Source organism: Chiroxiphia lanceolata, chromosome Z (assembly GCF_009829145.1).
Source record: "Chiroxiphia lanceolata isolate bChiLan1 chromosome Z, bChiLan1.pri, whole genome shotgun sequence".
NCBI lineage: Eukaryota > Metazoa > Chordata > Aves > Passeriformes > Pipridae > Chiroxiphia > Chiroxiphia lanceolata.
This window is the reverse complement of record NC_045671.1, coordinates 56300720-56325451: the sequence shown is the minus strand read 5'-3', so window position 1 is coordinate 56325451 and position 24732 is coordinate 56300720. Positions and strand designations below refer to the sequence as shown.

General features: G+C 38.4%; 1 long non-coding RNA gene across 1 annotated transcript; it reads right to left on the bottom strand.

Moving 5' to 3' along the window:
* Positions 1 to 2808: 2808 nt before the first annotated feature.
* LOC116780716 lies at positions 2809 to 24492 on the bottom strand. The gene is made up of 3 exons (XR_004354587.1): positions 24203 to 24492; positions 12469 to 12474; positions 2809 to 2820 (listed from the first exon to the last, which is right to left on the bottom strand). It is a non-coding gene; the product is annotated as an uncharacterized LOC116780716 (long non-coding RNA).
* Positions 24493 to 24732: the final 240 nt, after the last annotated feature.

Here is a 24732-nt window from a genome sequence, read left to right as displayed (position 1 = left end):
AAGAGACTTTTTTTAGTGAAATTCAACTGGCATCACTTTATATTCTATAAAATATACAGGGAAATGTCAGAATTTGGTAAAACAGTGTCTACTGTTAGTCATCATATTGCCTTTTGATCTTTATTGAGTGAGGTCAAAACATTTACTGAATTTCATTTCATGACCACAACTCATTGCCTTGTGTTCAGCCTAAAATTGAACGTGGTGACTTTGACCAGCAAGTGGATGAAGTTACATGGATATTGACCTTCCTTTTCTATGAGGGTATATTTATTTCTCTGTGGAATAGGAGAGCAATCTCAAAGCATTCAGGATTTCTTTTTACTCCTTTGGTGTTTCTGTATTGCTGGGTAATTCTAAAATTTTATTCTTTCCTCCAGACCTAGCTAGTGAGAATTACGATTTAATACCTTCTGGAACAGATAGTTAAAAAACCCTCCGTCTATTACTGCTGTAGAGTTGCCTAGAAACTCTTAAAGCTTCAAAGCTAGAGCAGACCAAAGAGAATTTTTTTCTTGTGTCCAACTCTCTAGTTGCTGCTAAGTCAGCTTGGGATTTAATTCAAGTTTCTGATCCACATCCCTACAGCTCTTTCTGGTAATAACTCTATCTTTCCAGTGAAATAGGATTTGTCTTTCAGTTTACTGGGCAGAATTAACAGGGACAAGATGCAGTCTGTTGAGAGAGCCCTTGAACATTGGATTCACTGCAGCTGGAGATCCATCTGAGCCAGTCTTGACTCCTGCAGGGTAGGATAAAAGGCTCATCTTTTTGTTCTGCCTTTCCCCATCTTGGATTGCAGACTGCTCTTAGCAACTATTCTGGATGCTGCCTTGTTTTGTTCCATTTTTAAAATAAGCTACTACGCTGTAGGAACGAATACTGAACATTATTTCTGTGTGTAGTGTGAAAATGGTGACAGCCATTATAAAAATGAACAGGAAGAAAAAAAATACTTTACAGGACTTTGTTTAGTTTTGTCGTATTTGGAGTCTTATCTATAGTATTGAGGAAGGCATGATGTATTCATCTGTAATATTGAGGAAGGCATGATGCATTCATACACCATCAAACATTTAGCATTTGTCATATATTGTTTGTGAACAGTTAATACGTAAAACCAGATTAAATTCTTCAGGTGTAAATAAAAACCAGAACCCTCTTTTTGACAGCTATCCTAATGTTTGCAGCTGATAAATGTGTATTTGTAATTCTGTCAGGGGCAGAAGTTGAAGGAGATTCAGCTGGTCTTTGCAAGATAGTTATGGCAGTGTTTTTCTAGTTTATCTCCATATCAGAGAGTGATCAGAGTAGAAGCATGATGGAAAAAGATGTGGAAAGGGGAGATTGAAATAGTCAATCAAAGAGAGAATGCAATCAAGGCAAGAAGGATTTAAAAGAAACATTAGGGTGTATTACAGAAAGACATACATGGAAAGTAGAGAAAGGGAAAAGTTGTTAGATGAAGAGGGAAAATGACGTAGATTATGCAAAAGGCCTTGGCTTTTTTATGTGTTCATGGGCCCAGATTTCTCTTGCCAGCTTTGATTGTCATCAATAAAACTGCTTCCTCACCATTACCATATGTATCTGGAAGCTAGCCACACTCCTTGTTTAACCACAGTACATGCTTTGGAAATTTCATTTAAATGTCAAAACTGTCTGTTTGAATTGAATTGAATTCTATTTAACTATTTGCTTTTATCTAAATCAACTTCCAGCACCAAAATAGCTGCTGAATTTTCTAACTTTTAACCTTTTCCTCTCCATTTCTTACTTTCTGCATTTTGATTTTGTTATGTGACTGTCTCACACACACACTAATAAAAGATGAGTGAAGGAAGTCTGGAATTTTGGCCCGAACTCTGTAAAGTTTAATAATGGCATAGCTCTGAACTATCATGTGTAGCAGGACAATGGTTCATAAAATACTCTTTCCAGTGCTCCCTTTGGATCATCTAACTCTTGTTGTTCATGATTTCCAAGATGTCACAGTGCATGGTTACAATCACCTCTTTCATCCTTTTGTCTTATGCCCTTTTTGGTTTTTCTTAGGGACTTATGGAGGGTGGAACAAGTCGGTTATTTACATTTTTGCAACTCTAACAATAGTATTTATCTGTTTTGTAAAAAAACCCCACCCTTATTTAAAAGATCTTTTCATGATCTTTTCATACTTCTTCCAAATATTTTAGAACTCTGTCAAATTTTGACTGAGTTTGTCAGCCCTTTTTCAGCAGACATTAAATCATCTGTATGCATCTAACTGGAAGACTTTTCAGTTTGTTATCTATTAATAACTGGAAAAAACAGCTGGTACCAAAGCTACACCATATGGCAGATCTTCAATGACACAAGTGCTTAAGGTGATATAATAATGAATGAAAAATGGAAGAATTAGTTGATGATACATAGCATAGAAGACAGGCTTTGAGGGATCACCATTTGTATGGATCACACAAACAGTTCTGACCTGGTTGTTCAATACAAGGGCAAGGTCTTTCATTTATGATTATTATTAAAATGGATGACTGTAGTTTGGAGCAGTACCAGTTGGGCAGACAGTTCTGACTAACCTCTTGTCTACAGAATAACCTGAATCCTATTGTCCCTCTTTAGTCTTGCATAATTTAGGAATGCAGAGTAATATAACATATAGCCCTGATTGTGCTTCATTTTTTTACCACTTTCCTGTTAAAGTTTTCTTGCTTCAAGCTGTGCCTTGCCTATTTTAGCATCTAACCTTCTTTTCTGCTGGTTCCATTATGTTTCATTAGCTATGTTTTTACTGCTTCATCTCTCATTTGTTGTGCTCTTCAGCTTTTTGCTCTCTTTCTTTAAACTAACAGTATAAAATGAACTACAGATGCTTCAGTATTAAGCATCTATAAAACATACAGAAAACATGGATGTTTTATCTGATTTTCCTTGTCTCTTTGTCTCTGAACCCCTACCATCTGTAGCTCTTCCCTTAGCTGTACTTTTTTTAACTATTTTTCTCAACTTAGTCCTTTACTGGTTTTCATCATTACTTTGTTCTTCTTCCGCAAAAGTCCTCACTACCACTCCTTATTTCTCCTTTCTTACCTTGCTTGATGCACAAGCAGAGCCACTGATCTCTGTGCCATCTGTCCTCTCTCCCTCTTCACAACCTTTCGTTTGCCTACAAAACAAAAGCTCAGGCAATCTTTATGGCGCTTCCACAAGAATAAGCTGTGCTCACGTCAGGCTCAGTATGATGTAAACAGATCTCAAATTCATTCCTATTGCCCAGTTTTTCTTTCTTGGTGATTATGTAAAGTGATTTATCACTCAGGCACATTATTCTAAATAATGATTTCACTCTTAGAAATACGACTGAACTCTCACTTCCATCGTGTATGTGAATGTGAAACTCTTGGGCTCTTTGCAGCCCCGGATCTATTATTCCAGGTTCCATTTCATTACTCTTGACAAACACTGCCTTCACCTGTAAATGCCTATCCTGAATGCAGCTGCAGTGGATGTTATCCTGCCCATTGTTTCCTGCTTTCCTCTTTGTCCAACATGATGAGTTTGCTCTTTAGTTTCAAAGCTTTTCATGGGAAATCACCAGTTACCCTTCAATCATTTATTTGCATATTTTCACTAGAAGTGAGTAGTTACATAGAAGCAAGAACCTTTGTGCTTTTCCTCCTGGAATAGTTTTCTTAATTTTCCTCTGGAAAACTATCTTTTGATGGACTACTTGCACATTATTTGATAACTGTTATCTGTGCCAATCATTTCTGCACACTGAAATCATGTTATCATGGCACTCCCTCCTGCACTTATCTGTCTCATGTTACTTATATGATATGCACCATTTTTAGTTTGTCACCCATATCTTGAAGGAGGTTTTTTTAAACTTCCTCTATGGAGATTTTTCGATTTATTTTCAGGTAGAATGATCTACATCTGTTTATGCTCAGTTCTGCAACTGTGAGCTGGTGTTTTGCTGCATCTTCAGTAAAAACTGCTAATGCTGTTTGATAGTACAACCTTTGGGATAGAAATAGATAATTTATTGTTTTCTTCTTAATTCCCTTTTCTGGCATGTTTAAACATTCCTTTTATTTTCTAGTTTAAATATCTTTACTTTTTACATAAATTCACTTCTGGTTTTTTTGGTACTTCTCATAATTTTTTTCCTTTTTTTTTTTTATCTTTTCATTGAAGTTAGCATGTCCAAAGCTGTAGTTTTCTGTAATTCTATCATCTAGTTATTCAGCACACTTCAATATAAAGTATTTCCTATGTCTCAAGCTTATCTTCTGAATAATCCACTATTCATTTTAACGTTTTTGTCTAGCTGTCCACAGTCATATAACTTTTCGTCTAAAGATTTGTATTAAAGACACATTCTTCCACAAAAAGTCTCTAGTAGTATATTTTGTTCTGTTCTCTAAAAGGAACTGTCCCTTAAAGTCATCAATTATATGTGGCTTCTCCATTTTTAAGTGCCAGAACACTATTGTTTTGCTAAAAATACATCCACTGAAATTTATACCTTTATGATGTGACTGCATGTCTAAATATTTTGTGTCAAATGTTCTTCAGACTAAATCCCAAGTCTTTTCTTATCCACACCTCAAGCAGACTCTCAACAACCTCTTCTTTAGAAGGCAGAGTTGACTACATCTGCCTAATTTTTTTCTGTTGAATTTATTTCTCCACTTTCTAGCTTTTACATTTTAACATAATGGCACTGAACAGACCTCACCCAGGAGAGTCATAGAAGTGGTGAATTCTCTCAGCTATATGCAGTAGTTCCCCAGGATGCACCAAAGTATCCTCATGCCCTTCCATGGCCATCTAATATTCCTTTGATAGATACCCCTAGCTGAGGAAGAATGCTCATCCAGTAGCTTCCTCCTGTTAAAAATGATGTAGAATATTTCTTTTCCATTTAATTCCCGCAAATACCATGATATATGAGTGTTCAGACTCTCTTCTTATCCAAAGTGTTGGTCTGAAGTTAATATCCCCAGTGTTTGTACAATCCAGTCTTTTTCCTCAGTGTTCTCATGACAGCACCTAGCACTTTGTTGCTTTTTGTCCTTTTCAGCTGTTCAGTAAAATCTAGCTGAATGTAGTCCCACAATCCAAGATGATACAGCAACTCTGTCTTTTTTTGCAGAGCTCCACTAAGCTATCACTAAGAGCACTTAAAGCAGGAGAGTTCCTGCTTTCTTGTACTATATTTGTATACAGTTTTACATCTTTATTTTGTTTTAGCAAAGCTTTCTCCTTGCTGTTTTACTTAGTTTTTTCCATTTTCAAAGAATTTGCAATTCAAGAGGGAACAAGATGAAGTTATACCAGGAATGAGGCCATCTGTTTTCTCTGTTAGGGGCACTGTCTTTCCAAACGGAAAAAACTCTTTGGAAGCTCTTTCCAGTTTCTTACAGAGTCATTCACTTGCCATAACAAAATTTTGAGATTAATATGAATTTAGATGCCTTCAGTTATCTAAGACATCAGTAGGGTCATATAGTATACGACACAGGACTACCAGAAGCCTCCCAACCATCTGGAGCAGCAGCAAAAGTTCAAATGGAGTACACTAGCAATATTAAAATGGTACTAGAAAGGACGTGGAGGCAGCTGAGCTGCTCCCTTAGGATATACACCAATGCTTTCTGTGCCCACCTTACAGAGTTGAACAGTTTAGCAAGAACTAATATTTTAATGGCAAATGCTGAGAATAGAGAGTGACTGGAAACATTGTGTTTTCTATAGATTGGGTTGAAGCTGCATGCAGAGCACCAGGGAGGGACATTTCCTGTTCTTGGGAGTAAGTAAGTCTTTTGTAGGTCAGTTTCCTCAACTGTGAAATGTACAAGTATTCACAGATTCAAACACAATCTTCTTTTAAGGCATTTCACCCCTGTTTTGTCTCTAAGGCTTTCATAGGTTATATTTCACTGTGTCATGGTTTAACCCCAAATGGTAACTCAGCGCCACACAGCTCACTCACTCACTCCCAGTTGGACAGGGGAGAAAATTTCAAGGGTAAAAGTGGGAGAAAACTCATGGCTTGAGATATAGACGGTTTAATAGGTAAGGCAAAAGCCTCACAGGCAAGCAAAGCCAATTAAGGAATTAATTCTCCACTTCCCATGGGCAGGCAGGTGTTCAGCCTCTCCAGGACAGCTGGGCTCCATCACTCATAATGATGACTTGGGAAGACAAACACCACCCCCAGTGTGCCCCCCTTCCTCCTTCTTCTCCCAGCTTTATGTGCTAAGCGTGATGCCATATCCTATGGAATTTCCCTGTGGTCAGTTGGGGTTAGCTCTTCTGACTGTGTCTCCTCCCAACCTCCTATGCACCCCCAGCTGGTGTGAGATAAGGAGCAGAAAAGGCCTTGGTTCTATGTAAGCACTGCTCAGCAGTAGAGGAAAACATCTCTGAGTTATCTGCACTGTTTTCATCACAAGTCCAAAACACAGCCTCACAGTAGTGAAGCAAATTTTCTCTCTCCCAAAAAAAGACAGCACAAACTGTCAGGAATCTTTACAGTCCACTAAATTCTGGGAGCTGGCATAATATCTAGAATAAAATAGACATTTATTTGTGGTTTGGTTTGGTACCATGAAACAAATTAATTGTGACAAATCCACATATATATGTATGGTGTTCAAAACTACTACAAAGTAACAGTGCATGTTTTGTGAGTTGGTACATTACTCCTGATCACTCAACTAGATTCACAAGAATCACAAGACTATTTACATCTAGCATAAATTTGGAGAATGTTGATGGGATGCCTTATTTATCTCTGATGAAAACTTGGTAATATACAGAAGCTTTGTTGGCTTCTCTTTTTATCAGACTAGTTTCTTGTTCCAGAAATCATCCAAAAATATTACAATTTCTAACAGAGAGTTACAAGAATATAAATTATCCTTCTATTATGACCTAGGATATATCTCAAAAACAGTTGTCTACATTTCCTACCTTTTTGAGAGAGGACTTTTTGTTGTTGTAGTGGGTTGACCCTGGCTGGATGTCAGGTACCCATTAAAGCCACTCGCTCACTCTTCCTCTGCAACTGGACAGAGGAGAGAAAAAAAAAAACCAGCTAAGGATTCATGACTTGAGATAACAGCTGGGAGAGGTCAGATACTCATTACCTTCATGGGCAAAACAGACTCAAAGTGAGGATATTAATTAAATTTATTATCAACAGGATAAAAGCTAAAGAGTGAGAAATTAATAATCTTAAAAACACTTCCCCCTACCCCTCCTTCCTTCCATGTTCTCCCTCCTCCCCTCCAGCGGTGCAGGGGGACGGGGAATGGGGGTTATGGTCAGTTGTTGTTTCTGTCGCTGCTCAGAGAGAGAAGTCCTTCCCCTGCTCCTGTGGGGTCTCTCCCATGGGAGACAGTCCTTGATGGACCTCTCTAGTGTGAGTCCATCCCTAGGGCAACAGTTCTTCCCAGACTGCTGTCCCGTGGGTCACTCCACCATGGGGTGCAGTCCTTCATGAATGAGCTGTACCAGTGCGGGTCCCCCACAGGGGCCTCAAGTCCTACCTGGGAAAAACCTGCTCCAGCGTGGGCTTCCCTCTCCACGGGCTGCAGGTTCCTGGCAGGACCCCACTCCATCCTGGGCCTCCCACTGGGTCACAACCTTCTTCATGCATCCACCTGCTCCAGCATGAGAAATACTTTTCTGTTCTTAAATATGTTATCACAAAGGCGTTACTGTTACTCCTGACTGGCTTGGCCTTGGCCAGTGGCAGGAAGTCCATCCTGGAGCCGGCTGGCATTGGCTCCACCAGACAGGGGAAACTTCTAGCAACTTCTGACAGAAGCCACCCCTGTAGCCCCTCCCTGCTACCAAAACCCAGTCACAGAAACCCACTACAGTCATATGCCTGCATGGCCAGTTGTCACTGAACTTTATTCTATGTGCCTCTTCATTTCACACTAAACTTTTCCATCCACATTAATATTACAGTCAAAAAAAATATTACTATCAACCATCTTACTCCTTTATTGCAATTATTTTTATCAGACTCTAATACTAGATTTAGGACAACAGTCATAATATTTTTCCATGGCAGGATGTAACACAGTAGGAAGCTTTTATTCCAACATATTGTCAAGGTAGAACTTAGTACCTTCCTGTGCTGTATGCAGGTGTAAGTAGAGGATTAGGATACTAATGCTAGAAGCAAACATTTACAGAATTAATGCAGAGACTAAGCAAGGTCAAAAAATAAACCTTCCCACAAGATTAGATGACTTGAAAGTTCTTCTGTTTCTCAAATTGTAGACACCAACCTCCCTCTTTTCTCTCCTCCTCCTCTCTCTTCTCAGACACGAGGACATTTTTTCTTCTCATAAGGAAATAGAAGGATGTTAGCAGTAAGATAAATATTTAAACATTTTATATTTCTCATACTTGAAAATGCCAGTCCACACTTTCTTAGGACCTCTGACCCAGTCCCAGCTCTTATACCAAATGCTTTAGTTAACAAATCACAGTATCACTTACATTCCACCTTAACATTCACTGTAATTTTCAAGTTATACAGATTTGAGAAATGCGTAATTAGGAATACACAACCTGCTGACTTCTTATGATACAACAGAATTAGTAAATAGAAAAAGTGCTGAGCATTCCTGTATACATATTTGTGACATATATTTGGTGCAATTTTCTGTGCAGGAATAGTTGTTTGGTGCCTGTTAAGGGAGTGGGAAACTAAAGTTAGCAGAATGAGTGCTAGGAAAACTAGTTATCAGTCGTACGGTATTTTCTACTTTGTTTCAAAATCTTGAAAGGCACTCTAAGTCATTCAAGACTTATTGAAGCATTCTTGAATAGTGGTGATGTGAAAGGCCAGGTAGAGTGAAATCCTGTTCTGCAAGTATATATTGTATAAACTTAATACCCTTCTGTATGCAAATTTAAGTGAATTAAAGTATTAACCTTTGTAAGTAGCTTATCATCATTAAAAAATAACATATGGTGTATGGATAACACAACCCTGGTTGATACCTCCTTGACCCCAGTTCTCGGACTGTACCAAGTTGTCATGCTGAACTTGTATGCCTTCATGCTTCGTGAAGTCCAGAGGCAACCTGCACATTGCCTGTGCCCTGGCTCTCCAGGATTCCTTTGGTTAAATGGATTTCTCTTTTTAACAATTTAGTTTGTCAGCTCTTGCAACTGGCACCAGTTTTTCACAGACTATTCTGTAACTCAAGTACACCTTCTTCCACAGTGCCAGTCTTAAAAGTAATTTAGTTCAAATTTCAGCCCTTTAAAGAATATGACTCATGATCACCTGAAGCCAAGCATTATGGAACTCATGCCTATGCAAGAATACCATCAAGTTTTGGAATTCACCCCTGTTTTTCAACCAGGCTACATTGATATTTTTATTGTATAGTTAATCATGATAGTTGCTTTTGTATTATTCCAACTACATCAATAATTCTGTATCATTCAGGTTAACATGTAGGGTTAAGAAATACTTTAAAATATATCCAGTTACTTTATACTTCATCAATATTACATAATTTTAAGCAGTTCATCTGCAAAATCTATGGAAGAATAATCTTTTCCTTTAGCCATGTTATTCTTCATCCTGTATTCTCAGAGTATGTGTGGGACATACAGGTACTGAAGAGCACCTCTTTGCCTCCATTCATAGGTGCACTGGTTTTTACTGCCATGTTCACTAGACTTCTCTGCTCGAGAAACAATCTGCTCTTTCTCATCTGAACCCTTGATGCTGTGTTTTGAAAAATCTGAAAGCAAATGAAGTCTGAGTTTTTGTTCCTCCTTTTTGAATATGTAACAGAAGTAGTCCTAAGTGAAAGAAAGACAGATGTAAAAAAGACCTTGAAAAAAGGATTGAGAAAATCTGAAAGTGAAGTTGGAACCTTGATTTGGGCAAGTTATGACTGAGAAGCAGAGAGTGAGGAAGAGGGACTAATATGATTAATTTTGAGGGCAGAAGTCACATAGAATTTTCATCTGTATCACCATAAAATATCAAATATATTTTTGAAAGATTTGTGGGGGTTTTCATAAGTTAGAGAGTCTGCTAAAAGATGTCATGTTAATCATGTTGACTGAAGTGCTTTCAGAATAATTTTATATATTGCCTAGCCTTTTCTTTGTATAACACATAATTTAACAGCAACACATCTGAACACAAAAGATTTGTCATTTGAAAATTTGACAAGGGCCTAGTCTAACCTAGAGCAATGAGTGAGTAGAAGAAAAAAATTTTTTAGGACTAACATGCATTTAGAAAACGGTGATATAATAAGTTTTCTCAATTTATGCTATCTAGTTTTGGAAGAGAAAATATTCCCAAGGTTCAATCAACAGTCCATGAAAAATCATTGTAAACATTTTCACAAATACGCCTACTAAGTAATCAAAACAAGAAAAATGCTACTGTAACTTTCATGTGACAGAGACTTCTTGCAGTTCAGCTTCTTGAGATTGAAATGCATGAAAAAGATGCTAAACATGAAATACAGAAAAATATATACACAAAAACATAATACACTTTGTAATTATCTCTGTTGGTATGCCCCACATTATATTCTATACATTATATTCTCTACCAATGGCCAACATTTATCTGGACTTCCTTTCCTGTGCTTTTCTTCTGTGTCAACATGAAGTCAGAATACAGTTTAAATACACAGTTGGAAGTAGTAGTTGGAAGACACTTTCATTTTGTTGAATGTCATGACCTGGTAGATAGATAGAAAGATTACAAACTGTAAGACACCAATGAATCCGCAACGATTTTTAACAAATAATGTTTTTACCATTTTTCTTTCAATTCTTTTTTAAAAAACAGGTGGTTGTCTTATAGCCCAATAACTAATGTACATTAGCTGTCTCAATTTAAGATCATAACAGAGACAAGGTATGAGTAATTTTTTTTCTACCACTCTGTAACAAGGTGAGGTTAACCTTAAAGCCTGATCTCACCTACCAATGTCATGGTCAAAAATTTCATTTCCATTAGGATTTGACAGAAATCTCACTAATGCATACAGTTATCTCATTGTAAAAAAAAAAAAAAAAAGTGGTTTTTTGACAATGAAAACACAGCCTAAGTCTACATAGTAAGACAGATGGGGCTGGTTGTGTGAGTGAACAGGCTTTGGTTCCGTATGGCTCTCAATCAGAGAAGCCATAAGCAGAATGGAGCAAAATAGCAGGAGGTAGCTGAAAAATATGAGAGGGACATTTGGAATAGAAAGAATGAGTATCAATAAAAAAAGCAGGTTTATATGCTAATATTAATTTTGGAAAATTTTCTACTGGTAGATATATCTTGCTAAGAACTGTTTATTCCAATAACAGATGTATACAATTGTATACTGAGAAAATGGCATTGGCCAACATCAATCCCATATGCTTTTTGTTTTAAGGTAAAAAAAAGTAAGGTAGTTATGCTCCAACCATTCTGTCAACGTTAGTTCATTTACAGTGCCAAGCTGTCTCTTTTTAATCTAAAAGTTATAACCTGCAATGTTACCTGATTTACATTTCAAATTGACAGGTCACTACAAATTTCTATGGTGGTGAACAGACGTTCATATGAGCTGTACTTAACCATAGAGCACCTTAAAGAAAAACATGCCAATGGAATGTCGAAAATCTCCATCAGAAATGGAGATTAAGTCTTTCAAAAATATTGTGTTTGCTGTTAGTTTTGCTGTAATCCCTTGTTCTTTGTCCCGCTGGCTTTCCATGAACCACAGACTACTCCTGATTGCTTTAGAAATTTTTATTCATTCAAAAAATAGCTTCAAGACTCAGAGGTAAAGTAGAATTGCAACATATATGTGGCTTTACTTAAGCTCTGTGTTTCTGCACATCTGCGTAGACAGTACCTTGCTCAGATGTAAAAAGACTTGTACTGTTATGATGTCACTGCCACCATATTTGTACTTGATTAAATGTCTCATGACAGTTAACAATAATCATAACAATTCATAACAAATCACAAAAACAAGACCAAGTGCCAGGTGCTGCACTTTGGCCACGACAACCCCCTGCAGCACTACAGGCTGGGGGCAGAGTGGCTGGAGAGCAGCCAGGCAGAAAGGGACCTGGAAGTGCTGATTGACAGGAAGTGAACATGAGCCAGCAGTGTGCCCAGGTGGCCAAGAAGGCCAATGGCATCCTGGCCTGGAGCAGGAACAGTGTGGCCAACAGGCCAGGGAAATTATTCTGGTCCTGTACTCAACACTGGTGAGGCCACACCTGGAGTACTGTGTCCAGTTCTGGGCCCCTCAGTTCAGGAAGGATATTGAGGTGCTGGAGCAGGTCCAGAGAAGAGCAACAAGGCTGGTGAAGAGACTCAAGCACAGGTCCTGTGAGGAGAGGCTGAGGGAGCTGGGGTTGTTCAGCCTGGAGAAGAGGAGGCTCAGGGGAGACCTCATCACTCTCTACAACTACCTGAAAGGAGATCGTAGCTGGGTGGGGGTTGGTCTCTTCTCCCAGGCAACCAGCAGTAAGACAAGAGGGCACGATCTTAAGCTCTGCTAGGGAGGTTTGGGTTGGATATTAGGAAGAAATTTTTTGCAGAGAGTGTAATCAGGCATTGGAATGGGCTGCTCAGGTTGGTGGTGGATTCTCTGTCTCTGGAGGTTTTTAAGATGAGAGTGGGTGTGGCACTTAGTGCCATGGTCTAGTAACCACAGCGGTCTTGGGTCAAAGGTTGGACTTGATGATCTCAGAGGTCTTTTCCAAACCAGTTGATTCTATTAGTCTATGATGCTATGACAACAAAAAGGAAAGAAGCTAATTGTTAATATTACACTGCTGAGGGACATATGAAGCTATTCCTTAACTTGGGAAATAAGGAGAAAAAATTAGGAAAGTGTGACAGAAGTTAACAAAAAAGTTAGCTGTAACTTTGTAATTTAAAAGCAAAGACATTATCTACAAATCTTTGTGTCCAAATTCTTCTCTCACGATTGTTATATTTCTAAGTAACTCTATAAATGACTTAGGGTTTGCAGTGGTGAGCAGTAGGTCAGAATCAGGTCCTCAGAGTTTGATTCATTCACTTGACCACAGATATCAATTCTCAAACCTGTGAATAATTTCACAGCTTGGGCTGAAGTATTATGGTTTGTTCTTACCTCTCACAGATATATATATGCTCGGAATGACAATTCACTTCAAAGTCATTATATACATTCCAGTAGATCTTAAAAGCAGTATGATCAGTACTTTTGTAGACAGAGAATTACTTGGGGCCTCAACATTCCTCATTTAAGGAGAAAACACAGTCTCTGGCACAGTCTAGAGCATGGATTGATGACCTGCTCCCTCATACCACAGGCTGTTTTAGAGAATAGCAGGCTGATGCTGAAATCAGCAACATCATCAGTGCTCTCCTGCCTTTGCCCTTTCGTGTAGGGCAGAAAAATAACACAAGAAATGTAGAGGGCTTTGTGAATAACAGAAGGAATAGAGAGGGTTTTTCTCAGGCCTAGCAATGTGCATACACATTGCAGGCTGTCTGAACATAGCACTCTTGCTCCATCTGGAAGGTTTCCGAGAACAAGCTTCGATTTTCTTTGGAGCAAGAATATTCCAGCATATGAAGCATCTTCACAATGCTCTCCTCCTTATGGATAACATTCAAGTATTTCTGAGTGAACATTCCTCTTAAATTCTGATCAGTCCAACTCAACATGTGGATTTGGTTGGCCACAGCTGGATGAGGTTCAGCGGCCAAAGAGGGCGGGCTCATGTTCCCATTTCAGGGAAAGCAGACTTCCGGTTCCAATTTAGTAGAACCTATGATGACAGCTCACAGTGTCTTTCCTGGATCAGAACAAGTACCTCTATATTCCTGGCAAAAAGTTGTTATTTCTTATCTTGGCATATTCTTATAGGGCTCCAAACCTCTTTATTTTCATATCTAGAAGTTTACTTAATTTTATTGTTGGAATGGAGATAGTACTCTCCCATTCTTATTATGAGACACTGTATTGTCACCACTTTGTGAGATCCCTTCTTTGCATGTTTTTTTTTATCCTATTGAGTTTGCATGGGAATAAAGTTTCAAATGTTATTTGATACTAGCTGTACTAACAGCATGTACATTCCTCTGTAGACACTGTGAAGGATTGAAAGAAACAGCATTTAAGGATGCTAATAACAGGGCATGGCTCTAGTTACTCTGCCAACATCTCACAGTGATCTAGATCATACCTTAGGTCATCCTCTCATTTATTACTTTTCCTGGTTTCAGCTAGGATAGACTTAGTTTTCCGCCTAATAGCTGGTACAATGTTGTGTTTTGGATTCAGTATGAGAATACTGCTAATAAGACATTGATGTTTAAGTTGTTGCTGAGCAGTGCTTACCTTAAATCAAAGGCTTTTCGTGTCTCATGATCTGACAGTGAGGAAGTACACTCTGGCCCCCACCCAAAGCATCAGTTTAGTTGTAATAGAGCTTTTGAGCATTACAATTACAATAACTCACTTTTCCCTGGACTTTTTGAGGCAGAAGAATTTTAGCATACAGCCTTTGTTATCTTGTTTCCTCTTCCCTAAGTGCCTTCCTGAAAACTTAAGGCTCCCATTTCTCATGAGGATGAAATGTTCTGGGGAAACACTCCAGGTGGATTTTTTAGCTGTAAGATGAATTTATTTAACTTTTAATTAAATTATTTTGGTTTTCCCCCATAATTGAGAGCCTGTGTTTTACTGTGTGGCTGCTCAGGAGGTTGAAACTCTGTGCTGGAGCTGTCATCTGCAAAATGTGCAACTTGTAGCCTGAGGAAAGATGAGCAAGGATGGATACCAGTCACTTCTCCAGTTTCCCTTTCTGTGCTGCTGCATGCTGTGCTTGTTGCACAAGTGAAAAGCCCTGAGGGACCAGTCTCGATTACAGTAGCCTGCCATGCCCTTTTTCATGGCTATGCTGGAGGTGGTTGGGACAAAGCAAGTCAAACCATCTGTTGAAATCACAGCTGTCTCCTTGCCTCCAGCAAACCCTGTTCTGTCTGTGCTTGCATCTGCAGGGCCACATTGCCCCCACACTTGGATTAGCATGAGACTCCTCTCTAACAAAACATTAAACACACTTTAGTTTGGACACCAAAGTCCTTGCTTGGATTTTAACATTCCTGCCTTGCTTTCATGCTTCTCGTGTCCACCTTCCAACCCATGAAGCATTATTTCATAATACTGAAACAGTATGGTCCTGCTATACCTGGCCACTCAGTCTCTAGGACCACATTGCTGGTGGGGCAAAGATGTTCTGATGCCATTCCAAAGGGATCTGCAGGTAGTGGTTTTGCAGTACCTTTACATGCTACCTTTACTGGAGGAATCAATTAGAAGTGGATCTTGAAGACTGTTTTTTACATATTCCTCACACTTTTTTTTAGCGGGGAGGGGAAGGGAAGATACTGAGCAAAGTATAACTCCACTCCTTTTCCCAACACTTTGCTTGCAGTACTGCAGAGCAACTAATAATGCCTAATGTTTTAAGAATAGGTTGAAACCAAGTTCTCTACCCATAAAGGACCTTAATCAACATGTCAGACGTGTCAGGAATTGAGCTTGTGTAGCCTTCTTTCTACAATCCTTCCCCATATAAGGAGCAGTCCTTTCTCATGCAAATGGTCCCTAAAACCTATTTGGTTTCTGAATGAGTAATGCCATTCAGGACTGGCCCTGCTTCCTCTCACAGAAATCACGGCTCTTATATCCAGACAAACTTTTACCAATTTCATGAGCAAAAGGCAAAAGGCACCCTTTTCAAAATATCCTATGCTGGTTCTGCAAACATTATCACTGTAAGGAAGGATATAATTATACATGCTCATTGATACCTATTAATGTCAGACTCTACCCTCTCCAAATAAGAAAAAAGAAAAAAAAACAACAAAATCAAACTCCATTGAAATGCAAAACTCTTTATACATGAGCATAGAGTTTTGGAAATTGACCAAATCTAGAAAAATAATCTAATTTCATTGAAACTCATGGGAGTGATTATAAATCAGACATAAGTTGTAAAAAAGATTCTATGAATGTTTTGAACAGTAAATTCTGGCCATTTGCTGTGCAATAAAATGGACTTTTAGCCAGATAATGAAATAATAACACACTAACTGTATTTCTCTAGATGTTTCCAGGAAAGGAAATATAAAATCACTTTGGTTTTTTAAGCAGATTTTCAAATTTTGTATTTTTAATAGTTTCATTTTCAGTCAGTTGGCAAAAGAGCAATACCCAAAAAAAAGCTGAATTGAGTCTTTCTTCCCCATGCAAGTTATGGCAGTAATTTAGGCAGGATGACTGATGCTGGTTGGGTAAGATGCGGAATAATTAGCACAACCTGCCTGGGTCAGGCCCATAGAGATCATAGGGTTCAAGAGAAAAAGGACTATTTTTTAATCAAGGCAGAGCATTCACTTCTGATCATACTGAAGATGAAGAGTGTTTGCAGCCGACTTCTTCAACAATACTTGTATTTTATGCCAAACTCACCACCTTTTGAACTAAACCTTTGGACTGAATTTAAAGTTAAATCAGCAACTAAGTGATTAGTTCATTTAAAATGAACTTATTTAAACTACCAACTCAGTGATGAAAAGTAGCTGCATGGTTTATTGAAGCACTAACACTTGAAGAAACTAACTTCCAATTCACATAAGTAAACTCATTGTTGTGCTGCAGGAGTGTTACTGTCACATCTTTGTACTACAGCCTGCACACTTGGCACATTGAGCAAGGGACATTAAGGTGCTGTGTTTAAGGGATACTGGACTAAATGCAGTTATTCAGGACTGAAATACACTCTCTTATGCTGTCTTATGATGCTTTCCACTTACTACTGAACAAAGAACTGTGAGGGTGTTTCTAGCCTGCTTATGAATTAATTGCATGCAGACACATGCACCAACTCACCTATTCAGCAACTGGCAGCTTAGAGTGAGGATCATTTGGTTTAGTGCAATCTGTGTTAATCTGCAGTGGTAATAGCTGAGAGAGGGAATATAAACAAGGATGCTTTGCTTCCTATCTATTATTTTTCTTCAAATAATTTTAAACATCTATTTAAAAATCACCAGACAAGAGAAGATATGATATTTTGCCCAAGGGACATAGATGGTATATGGGATATATGGGATATAACGGATATATGTCTGATACCATCTTTAGATAAAATGCAAGAAATGTACAAAACTCCAGTCTGTAATAATTAAATTTTTGATCTACTGAATTTACACTGCATGTTAGCTAAGCTTTTCTGCTTTTTCCAAGCACACATCCACAAAGTTTCTCAGGGATCAATTATTTCTCTAGGTTTTTGTTGTTTTAATCATTAATGTGTTTTATAGGGCAAAAACGATGATCCTTTAGAACAAAACATAATCAACAGTAACAGCGAGTGACTAGAGGAATTTCTATATGCTACAGATCATTTTTTCAATATCGAGCGTTACTTCACACAAATTTTAACTTTATTTTGCTTTTTCTATGCTATATACAATATGGTGTGACATAAAAATAGTCCTAGTGCTGTAGCTCCCTTCATAACATAATTAAAGCTTTCTGAGGAAGATTTTGGTCACCTGAGGTCACAGAATCATTTAGGCCCAAATTTTAAATCCACTGAAAGGAAAAACATTCTTTGACTTGAGTTACTCAAAGCTTGGAACTGCAAGAGATGTAGTATGGGATCTACACTGATCCTGTCTGTACTCAAACCTTTTTTTTCAATTCCTCATGAACGTAAGTGAGAGAGTGTAAGTGAGGAAGAGTGAGAGCATCAAGATGCTGGGAAGTCAGTCATGCCTCTTATATTTGTATCATTCTGCACTGCAAACCAACAGATCTTGACAGTCACCTCCTGCCTGTTCCTTGCTGTACTTGTGTCAGGATATGTTCAGCCCAAACACACAGAAAGACCAGCAGGAGGATAATGGCACCGTGGAAAAGAGTTTCTACTTTGTCATTTGCACTGAAATAATAAGAAAATTTATCTGAGCAGGGAGACTTTCAGCAGCTTTTGGTGAAGAAAACTACCAAGAGAACAGTAAAGCTACTGACAAGAAAAAATATTCTATTCAGTGTTTAGGAAAGATAATAAAAAATATAGAAGACAATAGTTGAAGTGCCTGGTTTGGCACTGCAAAACATAAATGTCATTTGTTACTGATTTTACAGAAAAAAAAATGCTGAGGATCCCATCTTGTTCACATTTATTCTAGGAAAATTCCATCGACTTTTGGAGGAATAAACCCAGTTCTTTTCCAGGGAAATGTTCCATGATTTTGTAACAACTGAGGATTTCAGTAAGTATGGTTTCACTTCAGTAGATTTTAGAATCATCCTTTAGATTTTGCAGAGCAGATACATGTTTTTTTTAAGACTTTCATTTTTTATTGGTTTCTATAAAATGATTAAAAAATAGTGAGAAATCATTACATACAGAAACAGAGAGAGGGTTTAACCTTATGTTTTCTAGACATTTCCAGGATATACACTTTCAAAACATTACACCCATGAGATGAAAATTTGCCAACTCAGTTCTTGTAAGGCTCCCTCAACTCCCATTGAAATCAAAGGGGCATGTGATTAAACACTTTCCAGGAGAGAGACATTTTCTGGAATTAGTCATAATGAAAATTAATTAATTTTGGTCTATTTCCAGTATTCCCCTAGAGTCATAGTTCTTATATTTTCCTCCCAGTTGTAGTCTGGGTGAGATTTGATGACTGGAGTTTTTGAGCTACAGTGTTTTGTAGTCAGTAAAGCCTATTTCTGCTTAGCACAACCTCCTACTTTGCCAGTTTAGTTCTAAAGTAGGAAAAGAAAACTATGTCACAACACTAGAAATAATGTTTTCAAGAGACCGTGTGTATATGTATGCAAGTAAATTAGGCTGAAAGGGAACAGCTGATGTCTCAAAGTAAACTTTTTAACCTCTATGTCCCATCTATAAGGCAGCAAATCTAATTCATTAACAAAAATACAGCAACCTTAAAATGAGTGATACAGGAACAGTACTGCCACCTTGCTGGAGGAACAAAATAGTCTGATTTCTATTTCTCAACATTGTTTGGATAGCCTACAATTATCAGAATTAAGTATGGTAATAACCTTGTAATTAACCATAATTTCTTTTATCACTGTGGAAATGGCACTACAGAAGCAACAATGACCTATAAATTGTTTCATGAGTTCTAAAGTTATTAGCACCGTATTTCTAATTACCCTTGCAGTCACCCAAAGTATTACAGAGCAGTTACTGAAATGATGTCAAAGCACACCAGATCAACTTATTTTCTTGATGAACTGACTAGAAGTTAAAAAAAAAATAATGATAACCACGATGTGACAAGCATGGGGTACTGAAGACGTAACTAGAACTATTATCTGCCACTTTTTAACTTTTGATAATATTAATGTATGTAAATGTTTTCTTTTTAAAAATAACAAGTCTGCTATTGTTTTTGAATGTTCATTTGTAATCAAAATTTTAATTGAAAAAAAAAAAGGAGCAAAAATTCAAGATGTTGAAGAAAATGCAAAGCAACTACATCTGTTCCTTGACCTGTCTGTTAATTGCTATTACCATCAGTGTTTTATATGCCTCCTCCACAGCGAACAGGAGAATGAGTTACTAGTGGCAGTTTTAGTTTGATCCAGGATTTCTCATTCCTCTTCTTCCATCCCTGTGCAGCTTGTAAATGCCATTCCACATAGCTGCTTGCAGAGAAGTGCCCCCGGAGCATCTTTGCTGTAGCTGGTGTCAGAGTCTCAGCCCAAACCTGGGTGACAAGGCCATGAGGGCTTCTTCCCACCAGAGCTACAGAGGGGAGGGCATGCCAGGAGCTGGAGGAACACATACCTTCACATGGTCCCTTGGGAGTTATGGTGAACAGATAAAAGTCAGTGTATCTCTAAATCCAGAAAAGAGTAAACTGTGAGATTGGCTGAAACTACCTTTTCTTCTCCTATGCCAAGTTTTTGTCCCAGTGACAGCTAAACAAAAACATGTGTCCTGATTACCATAATAAGGCAAGAGCGAGGAAGCAATTTCTGCTGAGGATGGTTCATGATAGGAATCTCAGGCCACATGGCTTTTGACATCTAGACAGACTATCCTTTTGAAACTTTTATTCAGTGTTTGGATGAAGATCACTTTCCATAGGACTGTTTTAATACTTTAGAAAACGGTAGTCATTTACTAAGTGTTTGTATTCTCCTAGAAATGGATCTTTCTGACGATGATTTGGAGAGGAAATGCTGCTTGAAATGGAGCTGATGGGGACATCAGGGGTCCCCTCAGCTCATCTGCCTGAGTGGAATTAAATACTCTGTACAGATGTCTGTGGGTGAACATGCAGCAGAAGGGAATAGCAGCAAAAAGAACAGAAATGGTACACAAGGTAAAGCTTCTCCTTTTGTTTTTGAAAAGTTCCAATTTCATCCCTTTGTCAGTTCCTTGCCTTTGCAGTTATCCACCCCAATCCTTTACCTCTCTCTATTTGCTTCCTCTGTTCCTCCCTTCACTTCTTTTGCTGTGCTTTTTAATATGGAAAGTCACTTGATGCTCAGTACTTACCTGTGAATCCATGGGTAGCACTCCAGCTTGTCTCCAGCCCAGCAGCCTGAAGGGTTGTGTTTTAAACATGCTCAACAGGTAGCTTTGGAGATTGTATGGCTTGGAGAGGCCCCCATGGTACTAGTACCAGTGAATATTAGCATTTAATCTGGCATGTTTGTCATTGAAATAGCTTATGCCTATAAAAATTATAATAGTATGTTTGCTGTTTCAACTGCCATGCTTTAGACAATAAGATGGAGGGATTTGGCATTTGTAAAGTTCATGTTTGTGTATTAGCTGGCTTTAGTGGTGCTATGCCTGTGAATAACTAAGTGTGCATTGATTGACTTCATGCGTCTTCTATCAAGCACTTCTCCTGCAACCTGTACATCTTCATTCAAACACCTTTAAGGTTGCTATGGCCACCTTAAATAGTAGAAATTGTTAAAAAACCTGTAACACAAGCCTATCTTCATAGTTGCTGCTTCCAGAGGCAGTTCTATCCTATGAAATGCAGGTCTGTAGTGTTTATACTTGGACGTTCAAGAGTCTTTTAAGATATAGACTATTTTTTACTACAAGTTGTCAACACATGACCACATAGATCAGACAGTCCATTTAGAAATGGCAAAATATTTCTAAGAGAGAAAAGTTTCCTAAGAAGAGAAAATTCCTATTTATACATGTGGCAGGAAATCTGCAGTATATGAGAAAACTGTGGTTTAAACATGTTTCAAAATGGCTTTTTGTAGTCTCTTTGCTAACTCATGCTTTCTTCTTCCCAAGACCCCCCACGACAAGTGTTATCCCACGCAGGAATGTCCTGGGAAGATGTCCTAAGGTGTTCTCATTGGACCTTGTTAACCCCTTCCTGTGGTTGGGTGTTCCTGTAAGCCCCTTGAGACTTCTGATTGGTTACTCTGTGAGTCCTTCTAACCCTATAAATGTAACGCCCCCAACAATAAACTCTCTCTTGCCTCCTCTCTGCGCCCTGTGTGCTGTCTCTGTGCCTGCCATGGAACCACATGGGGAGGGGAGAGCGCCTCTCCCCTCCAGGCTCAGGACCTGAAGAAACCCCTGGCTCTGGAGTTCCCCCCCCCCATCCATTTAAGATGACAGAAATGGTTCCTCAGATGGAAATGGAACTAGAACTGGGCCACCCCACGCCATGGGGGGGAAAGAGATCCAGATATACATATACAAAACCCTGCTGAATTTCATTAAAATGAGAAAGAGATGAAAGTACATAACCTCCAGATCTCAATAAGCCCTAGATGCTGCTCTATAAGCCATGTGAAACATCTCTGACTTAACTTTATCAACAGTGAGAGTTGGCTTTCTAGAAGACATTCCTTCCAAAAAAGAAAAGGTTAAGTTATTTGATCTCAGTTCTTATCTTCAACAATGATGATGTACATTGCCCTCTGTCTCTGAAGCTGCAGCTGCTAGGAGCTAACCATGAGTGGGAGGTATTCACCAGGGAACTCTAAATTACCAAAGTAGTAGCTTCTGATTTCTGTGTCCCGAGCCATTTCTGGAAAAAATCTGTTCCTGGCAATCCCACTCTGCTGCATGGGCCCAGCAAAGCTGATTGCTGATGTTGTACATTACCACCATAATTACCTAATTCATGCTAGTTGTATAACAGATCCTGAATCAGGAGGTCACAGCAGTAACTGAACTGTGAATCCTCCTTTTTCCTTTGAGTGTCTCTTCGTCTTTGGTGAACAGACTATCCTGGATGTGTGCATTGTCTTATCCCAGATAGTCATACTTCCAGAGAAGCCAAAAAATTACATCAGTGAGACATGAACCAGGGTGTTTGCATTGTATGTGTGAAGTTGTTTTACTTGCTCCAAAGTGGTTAAGATCATACTACAAACGTGCCTAAGGATGACTCTTTTATTTATTTTTCCTTATAGAAGTTCTAGTATTTAAAATTATTACAGTAACAGCTATGTGAAAAATGTTACAGAGTTAGTTACTGTCTCTCTACATGGAGAATTTATGTAGTCTACCAGTTGTTGAGATATTTTTTTTAATATACTAAGTATTCTGCAGCTTAGTCACTCAGACATAACATGAGAACATATGAGAATCACTCTCTAAGAATGCAAATACACATTGTTAAGTAACAAATGAGTTTAGGGAGCTGAAATTACTTTAGTGGTTCTTGATGAACTTCACAGACAGTTACCTGAATTTTTTTATCTCTAACTTTATACATCTCCTTGACTAGATTTTCATGCTTCCCTTCCCTGATTTTCCTTCGTGGAATTGAAAACATGGATCTGGAGAAAAAATCTTCTAGTTGGACAAAGTGATAATGAATCTCCACATTGCAGTATCCCATTGTGTGTATCGATTACTACTACTACCCATTCACTGTAGAGTGTCACACAAGGGCTATTAAAGTTTTTGCAGCTCTCAGTCTAATTATATAGTCTTTGATTTTGCAAATACAATAAATTTTAGTGAGAGTTGTCTTATTATAATAACTCCTTTTATTTGCTTCAGGATTTAAATTTTGTACTTCTTGGTCAAAGGACATTTTCTATTATATTTCGGAGATCAGTGAGTTATGTAAGAGATAGTTCTTTTTCCTGAAAACAAACTTTGTTTGCAGAAATGCAAACCTCTTATGAAGTCTCTGATGTCACAGACTTTGTATGAACTTTGATCAACTTAAACAATGAATTTCAGAGGAGAAGTTAAATGAAAAGAAGATGATCAAATAATTAAAATAAAATGTAAACTGAACTTACAGTTCCTGCATTTATGATGAGGATCCCATGTTTGTAATCTGTAAATGAGCTATGTCATGTTTGTGCCTCAGTTTCTTAATCTGTAATGAAAAATCAAAAATGGGAATTACTATATGTCTCATGAAAGTGTTGAAGGGCCTACATTTACGGAATCTCAAACCACTAATCCAAAAATCAGTCTGATCTTGTATTTTGTTCACTGTGGGTTCAAAGCTGGGGGAGGCCAACGGGGAGAGTTGACTCTGTACCCACAGTACACTGAAAGGAGTTTCAAGTTCATTAAAAACTAACTCAAGATTCCACAAAAACTGGGCACATGCTTGCTTGGGAATTCTTTCAGAATTCATAAGGTAGAAGAGTAGGTACAAGTGGAAAAAAGGTTAAAACCACTGCATTTTATCTGCTTTATGTTTATCATGAAAACACAAGAGAAATTCATAAACAAAGTGGAAAGCTGTCTTTTAAATTCCAGGTCAACTTTTGTGCTGTTTCAGCATACGCCATATGTCCTTGGGTCTCAGGAAGTAAAAATCAGAAACGTCTGGCTAATCTCAGAAATCACTAGTTTCATATTGTCGCTGATAGTGTCGGAACGGCCAAAGCGACACGAAAGAAAAAAGGTTCCAGCAAAGTTTATTCCAAGAAAAAAGCAGGGACAGCGGGGCTGCTGCGCAGCCCCTTAAGTACAGTTTTTGCACACACGTAATGCACACGGATAGGACAGTTCAAACTTTCACACCAGAATTCTTACAGCTAATTGGTGCATTTTCTAAACTCTACTTTCTCATAACAACTTTGCTCTTTCTCAAAACAGCCCAGTCCTTTCCCACAACAGTCCTGAGCACCTGCTCTTATTTTTCTCTCATGTTGATGTTTTTCCCAACTACTCTCGTTCAAAACAGGTCCTTGTTCTCATGAGACAGTGCTCCTGTTTTCACGAGACAGTGTTCTCTGTTCCCACGGGACAGCTTCTTCAGGATGCATCAGTATGTTGTCAGGATCAGGGCCTCCATTTTCAGTCCTCTCTTTTCAGGCCATCTCAGGGGTATACTTTGATCTGGTCAACATCGATTGCTTCGTCAGTATGTGCCAAGGTGCTGACAGACCCGCTGTCACCCCTGACATCATATAATTATTTTGATTGGACTATGAGTTCACATGCGCACTTCACTAGCACGACCTAATATGTGATGGTAAGTTACATATTACGATGAATCACGAACTGGAGAGGAATCTGCCTAATTCAAATCCCCATTGATCCAAGCATAGCTATGCTTCAACTTTAGCTCTTCCATGTCTCTTTTTGCTCTTAGATGTCAAAATGCATTGGAAAAAGAAAGCATAAGACATGCTCTAAACT